The following is a 7,771-nucleotide window of genomic DNA, read 5'->3' on the forward strand; positions in this document are numbered from 1 at the left end:
ACATTCTGTAGTGTTCTCCCATCTAGGGGTCCCTAGCTTGATTCTTTTGACAGATGTTAATATAGAGTTTGAATTATAAGTAATCTAACCATGGGTGAAAGATAGTAGTGTTTGACAGAGCTGTTTCAAAGTATCACTGGAGAAATTGTAACACATGAAAATTAAAATTTATTTTGCCTCTTTTGTGGTTACCTCTGAGTTAGTTACACTCTGAGCCAATGACACTCTCAGGTATTCTAATTCTGTTTTTAAAATTATAATGGAGAAACTCTACATGTTTGTGTGAATTGTATATAAGAAAGTATATATACTAAGTAGACCAATCCACAATTCTATGGCCTTCTTCCACTTTCAAACCATGTCTTGAATGGCTCAAAACCAAGCAAGTGGAGTGTGTGAACATGCTTGATTGTTTCGCATGTACTCCTGTAGCTTGGGAATCTGTTGATACGGAGCAGCTCAATGTGCTCACTTGTCTTCTGACTTCTGGCTGGGTGCTGTCAGTGATCATCGAGGAAGGAGATAAAAGATCTCTCTTCTTCTGGGTGATCACAGCAGGAATCTTCCTCAAAAGAAAAATCACTGCTCTTCAAGGTGGCTCTCTTCACACAGACATCTTGTTTCCAGGTTGTGATGAGTCTGTTATTCTCTGCCCCTTTAGGCCTAGAGACAGTACCAGCTGCACAGTACAGCAGCATTATACTTTTTGGTGTATCTACTCACAACTTGTAAATAGCTCATTTTTTTATACTGTATTCAAATATCCCCATTTAAGAGTATCGTGTATTTCTTCCCAGAACCTGACTGCTGTAGTTTGAAAAATCATCTTTTAGTGCACATTTCAAGGGAGATTTCTTCTTTCTTTCTTCTTACGATATTTCTCACATATTCTTAACACTTGTTTAAATGTTACAGTAGCTTCAGTAGTTAGAGCAGGAAAGATTTAGGACTGAAAATCATTATGCCAAATTGGAAAAGCACATCATGCTGAGTTCTGTGAATAGATTAATATTACTTTGCTATGCAGTATATTCATAAGGATCACAATCAATTTTATCTATTTCTGCTTTTTTGATTCCCAGAAAAAACACTTTTTTCCCCCTGATATATATTCTTTCCTTGGGCTTCCTGGTGGCTTAGCAGTAAAGAATCCCCCTGCAATGCAGGAGCCACAGGAGATTTGAGTTCAAACCCTGTGTGGCGAAGTACCCCTAGAGGAGGGCATGGCAACCCACTCCAGCATTCTTGCCTGGAGAAACCCATGGACAGAGGAGCCTGTGGGCTACAGTCCATGGGGTCATGAAGAGTCAGACAGGACTGAAGTGACTGAGTACACATGCACATTCTACCTTGGAAGCCTTATTTTTGTTCCAGCTTAAATCAAATCTCTCTCAGACTTCTATTCTTGGAGGCAAACCTCCTATTTAGATTAGCATGGAAATTTTTTTTTTCTTTTATTTACCTCTCTTCAATGCTTGTAATGAGACTCTTAAAAAATATTACTTTAAAAAAAATTCCTAAAATGTTTATGGAAGACAGTAATTTCAAAGCTTTGGGCAGTTTTCTGTATTAAAGAGGTTGTGACACGAATTTACCTTTGAGGTTTCTCTTTTTAATGAAAAAATTGCAAAACTGTGATCTTTAATTATGCAAATATAAAGCAAGTATTGAACAATTATTCCTGAGAAAGGCATGAGTTAAAAAAGAATCCTTTAAGTTTTTCTTTGTGTTACTGAAGGTCAAAAGTTTTAATGTAGATTATTAAGAAATGTTACAGATTATCCCTGAAATTCAAAAGAAATATAAACTTTCCTCCTAAAAATCAGTGATAAATCAGTGAATAGATATTTTAAGACTAGAAAGCCAAGTATTCTGGTTCGTACATGTGAATAGGAGTCTGACTATGCAGATATTCTCCCTTGTGGTCAAGTAATGGTTTCTTTTTTATGTAACCATTTAGATTTCATCATCCCTGAAAATTTTCATTTACTCTTGGGAGGAATGCTTGTATTTTATCTTGTCCAACAAGTCATTTTATTAGATTGGCAACAGGTGTCACAGAGATAGTAAGAAAAGGTATGCAAACCTGATTTTCACCCCAGAGCAGTGGAAAAATAGTAAAAAGGAGATTGGGCTGGGCAACAGAAGCTCAACCTGGACCAGAACTGGTGTCCCAAAACTGGATCAGTACTTAGCTTTAGGATATAATATCCTGCCATTGTGTGTGCCAGAATCATTCCATGGATATCCATCAAGTAGGTTCGCCTTCAGATGTGGAGATGGGTATCCTTTGAGAGCTTTGGAAATGCTGAGTATAAATCTTTCTTGCGAGAGGAGACAAGAAATGAGGACTGGATAGATAAACTGGGGTTGTGGACATGAGGTGTTTTTCTCTCTGAACTATGTGGTTAATGCCTTTGGAATAAGGGCAGTTGGGAAAGAATATGTCATTGTGCAATAGGTAGTTCACCTTGTGCTTCAGGTGAAGTGAAATGTATATGCCTACTCTGAGGAATCTAGAAACTATTTGGGGAAGTAAGACCAATGAACAAACTGCTGCAGAATACTGGGATGCAATTTTGTGTTTCTGTAATTTCAGGACTAACAAATAATATGACCTTGTTTTGTAACTGGAGAAAGAAATGGCAACTCACTCTAGTATTCTTCCCTGGTGAATCCCATGGATAGAGCTACCTGGCAGGCTACAGTCCACTGGGTCTCAAAGAGTTGGAAATGGCTGAAGTGACTTAGCACATTATATAATTACAAGCTTGCCATGTATAAGTATTTTCATTTAATTTTGTAGAAGATAACTAATGAGGTTTGGTTTCTCCATTCTTGACCAGGCTTGATTAGAATAAAGGTGATGTTTTCTGCATAAGCTTCTTGTCTTTTCTAAGTATCAACCAGAGTGGAGGTTGGCATGAGCGGTAGAAATACAAGGTTCTAGAAATTCAAATTTATTTTCTATTTTCATTCATTTATATGTAAGTGCAATCCAGTTAAACATAAAGGACAGCCTCCCAAGAGAAAATAATTTTAAGGGCTCTCAAAATTGGGCAATTTGTAGCAAGGGGTAATCATCATATTATCAGTTTATAAGAATAGCTACCATTTATGAAGTACTTACTGTTTTGGTAATAGGCTTTGCATATTTTATCTGTAGACCTTTTTAAAACAATGCAGATGAAGTGTTATTATTCTTATCGATGACAAAACTAGAGACTCAGAGATATTAAGTGACTTACTATAGATAGCATGGTTAATAAGTGACTGTGTAAATATTCAAATTGAATTTGGGTTGGATCCCATGCCAATGAGTTCAGCCAGCCAGGGTACTGCCATAAAGTTTTGTTCAGATGATGTATCTATCTATGAGTTCTTTGGTCTTTTCTTTCCCTTTTCATTTTTACTTCATAAGCTAACCAAGCTATCTTCTTTCTACTATACTGTCTATGACTTGGTCATCCAAATGATAAACCTGTTTTGTCATTACCTATGGATATATCTCTTGAATACCACTTAAGTTAGTTTATGACTTCTAGTGAGTAGCCAGTCTCTTTTCATAGAGTAAGAGGCTATAGATTCTTTGACTGACATAACATCATTTGCTACATCAGTTCCTAAATTATTTGAATTGTTTGCCTTATGCATCTCCACTCACAGCTAATCCAAAGTTGACTAGAGTTGGGATCAATGAGATTCAAATTAAATCTTATACCTTTATTTAAATCATTAGTCAGATAGATTTGGTTTACATCTTTCTTTTCCCTACTCCACCAGAAGCATTTACTTGAAACAGCTTAAGCCATATTACATAATTTTCACAACTCAGACAAGAATGTCAATTTAAGTTTTAGAAACTACACGTATACATTTGCAGTGATTTATAATGTTATCTTATTAGATTAATTCTACAGCTGCATTGGAAAACTGCACATCTAGATTTGCACATCTAGACAGTTTTACATTCATCATCTTCAGTTTCTTCCAGAAAGATGCATTTTTCACAAGGTTTGAGCTGTTTCTTAGATGAGCTGCTTGAATTTTGCATAAATGAAGTCTCTCAAATATGGTGGGAAACTGTACTAAAGTATTCTGAAACAGAAAGATCACTTTTGGGTTATACTGCGACTGTGTTTTCTTTGCTTCATGCCATCTTGTCATTAAGTCTGAAATGAATGAAGGCTAGTAAATAGAAATACAAATAGTTATTTGCTAGGTACTGTGCCAAATGCGTCACCTCCATGATTTTATTTAATTCTTATACCCACATTCAGAGGCAGGTTTTATTATCCGTATTTTATTTATCAAAACAAAACAAAACCACACACAAAGAGGTAAGCGACAATGTGTCAAAAGCCACAATGTCCAAATGACTCTAAAACCCATTCTTTAGCCACCACAATGTGTGCTTTTCTGGGCCACACTTGACATCTAACTCATTATTTCTGGACTGTTTTATTTTAGTGGTTGCCCTGCCCCTTCTTTGCACCTTCCCTCCTTGATTTGATCCACATCATTCTTGAAAATTATTTTACTCTTGTGAAATTTAGCAGTGTTTAAAACTGCTCAAATTTGACAAGAAAGGAGGGAAAAATAGCTCAATCTAGCATACTTATTTACCAAGGTAAAACAAAAAAGATATGCCCATGTTATGTGTGAGATAAGTTAATGTTCAAAAATATCAAGTTACTTATCCAGGTATCAGCAAGGAGGACTAGGGCCAGCAAAGGAAGCTGAGGTCTCTCTTTTCATTTTAATTCTTTGGAAAGTATATGTTGTCTTTGTCTTTGTGAGAGTGAACAGCTAAATTATGTTCTTTAACAATAGTTGTTTATTCACTAAGTTGTGTCTGACTCTTTTGTGATCCCATGGACCATAGCCCTCAAGGTTCCTCTGTCCATCCATGGGATTTTCCAAACGAAAATACTGGAGTGGTTTGCCATTTACTTCACCAGGGGATTTTCCTGACTCAGGGACTGAAACTGTGTCTTCTGCACCGGCAGGCAGATTCTTTAACCCTGAGCCACCTGGGTAGATATCACTTAAAACTTAACTGTCAGGCCCTGTGATTGGAGATATGTGTAACACTGACTTACTGTCACCTAGAAAAGGCTGCTAAGGATGTCTTCAACAAAGGATAGGGGTTTGGCATGGTCAGATAGATCTGAGAACCAAGTTATGTAGTGGAGTGGAATTTCCTACTTCTGGTCATGCTTATACCAATATAGGGAGGGCAACCTAGAGGTCAAATACAAATCTGTAACTGTGGACTGACCCTCACCCAAAAGTGGTACACAGACAGTACTCTTGGAAGAGAAATCTCTTTGGAGAATAAGTTGGCTGAAGGATTGAAACTGACTCTTGATACCGTTTTTAAAAACGGTATCAAGAAAAGAAAAGAAGAGTGGGAAATTAAAGGCCTCATATGAACAGGATTGTTTCGGTCTTGACAGTAACATTGATATAGATTTTTCTAGACCAACCATCTATGGTTGGGCTATGCTGGCCTTTGAAAGTTTGTTTGCACGCTATCGGATGAATTTTGACACAGCCAAATCCAAACAGTCACAAATTAATTTTCCCCTGGGTTACGTGGCTGCAGACTTCCAGCTGCACACTCACATGAACAATGGCACTGAATTTGGAGGGTCCATCTACCAAAAGATGAACAAGATGATTGAAACACCAATAAACCTAATGTGGACGACCAGCAGTGGTGACAGATATTTCGGCATCTGTGCTAAGTATAACCTGGATATAGAACTTCTCTATCTGATAAATAACACCAGTCTGACTGGATTGGGTTATACTCAGACACTTTGACCCCGAGTGAACTCACCTGTCAGCTCTAACTGATGGAAAGAACTTCAATGCAGGAGGCCACAAGTTTGGGCTGGGTTTTGAACTACGTTTTGAGTAAAGCATCAGCTTTGTCCCTAGAGATGAATAGAAATGAACCCACTATATTTGGCCTTAAAATTCTTCTGTGAAATTTCAGTAGTGTGAACTTTTTATTATTCTGAAGAATTGTAATCCTCTCCACACTGAGGCCTACCTAGCAAGTCCATCCTAAGGGAGGTACTTGAAGGAATGTCTTGAAGTTGTCACCTTCCTGCTGCATTTCAGTTCAGTTCTGCAGTGCTATTTTAAATGTCTTCCTCAGCAATAGTGTAGTGTCATGTTAGAAAGAAGTTGATCCAACCCTCCAGTTGTCCATCACATTCTACATGTCATATACCACTTTTTTATGACCTTGTAATATATTTGCCTCTGTACAATAGTGGAATCTTTGGTTTTGCATCAGAATAAAATAAAATAAACCCATCATATTTGGAACATAAAAAAATAAAAACAAAAACATATTGTGTAAAAGGATAAAGTTTAGGGGTCACCATTTCTAAAAAGGAAGGATAAACTTTGATTTCCTAAGGTTAGGATCCAAAATATAGTTTGTGTCATAGTGCATGAAGCTAGGTTGATAATGAAAATGAAAGAGAATGGAAGCAAGTATTCCCTTTATTCATAGTCAGATGTCACAGATAAAAGAATTTATAATGCATTAATAGAACAAATATTAAATACAATTGAAGGATATAGGGAGATTTTCCAAGAAAAATTAACATAATTTGATAAATTCAAAGATTTCAACAAGTCATTAAATATGTTTAAAAGTAGCTGTATAATTGTATCATCAGAAAAATTTTAATTATCCATAAGAGTTCATGGTAACTGAAGAACTGAATGAAAATGCAAACTTTTTTTTAAGATTTCTTACAATTAGATAATATATGAAAACAAATGTGCAGTTAGCATAAGTTGCAAAATTTTTAAAAATGTTTAGCTGGTATGGTCAAGAAATTCTGCACTCCTCTGAATAGAAAAAAAAAATCATTCAAATAAAGAAGCATGAAAAAAAATTAAGTAATGTTACTAAATAGACAAGTTTTTTGAAAATATCGAATCGCTAATGATGACATAGCACTCATTAAAGGGGATTGACACTATTCTAACACCTTGATAAATGAGGAACAAATTTAATTTCATGATAATAAATCTTAGTTGTTTTAAAGTATGAAATAACATTATTGTATTTTCTAGTATTTTAGTTTCTTCTTATATCATAAATAATCCACACAAGAAATGTGACAACTCTCAAAAATGACACATTATCATTCTCTTATTATATTAGTGGTAGTAGAAGTCTACTACTGCTGCTGCTGCTAAGTCACTTCAGTCGTGTCTTACTCTGTGACCCCATAGATGGCAGCCCACCAGGCTCCCCCGTCCCTGGGATTCTCCAGGCAAGAACACTGGAGTGGGTTGCCATTTCCTTCTCCAATGCATGAAAGTGAAAAGTGGAAGTAAAGTCGCTCAGTCGTGTCCAACTCCTAGAGACCCCATGAACTGCAGCCCACCAGGCCACTCCGTCCATGGGATTTTCCAGGCAAGAGTACTGGAGTGGGTTGCCATTGCCTTCTCCGGGAAGTCTATTAGGCACAGCTAATTTGTCCCTAATCACTTTTGTGTGCTTAGTCGCTTCAGATGTGTCCAACTCTGTGCAACCCTGTGGACTGTAGCCAGCTGAGCTCCTCTGTCCATGGGGGTTTTCTGGGCAAGAATACCAGAGTGGGTTGCCATGCCCTCCTCCGGAGGATCTTCCTGACCCAGTGTTCGGACTGGTATCTTTTATGTCTCCTGCATAGGCAGGCAGGTTCTTTACCACTAGTGCCACCTGAGAAGCCCCTCTAATCACTTTTACCTCCCC

The 7,771-nt window shown here is 37.1% G+C and overlaps 1 pseudogene; it reads left to right on the top strand.

Moving 5' to 3' along the window:
* Window positions 1-401: 401 nt before the first annotated feature.
* On the top strand, window positions 402-5,926 carry LOC110124367 (voltage-dependent anion-selective channel protein 3 pseudogene; annotated as a pseudogene).
* Window positions 5,927-7,771: the final 1,845 nt, after the last annotated feature.

This window comes from Odocoileus virginianus, chromosome 6, assembly GCF_023699985.2.
Source record: "Odocoileus virginianus isolate 20LAN1187 ecotype Illinois chromosome 6, Ovbor_1.2, whole genome shotgun sequence".
NCBI classification, from domain to species: Eukaryota; Metazoa; Chordata; class Mammalia; order Artiodactyla; family Cervidae; genus Odocoileus; species Odocoileus virginianus.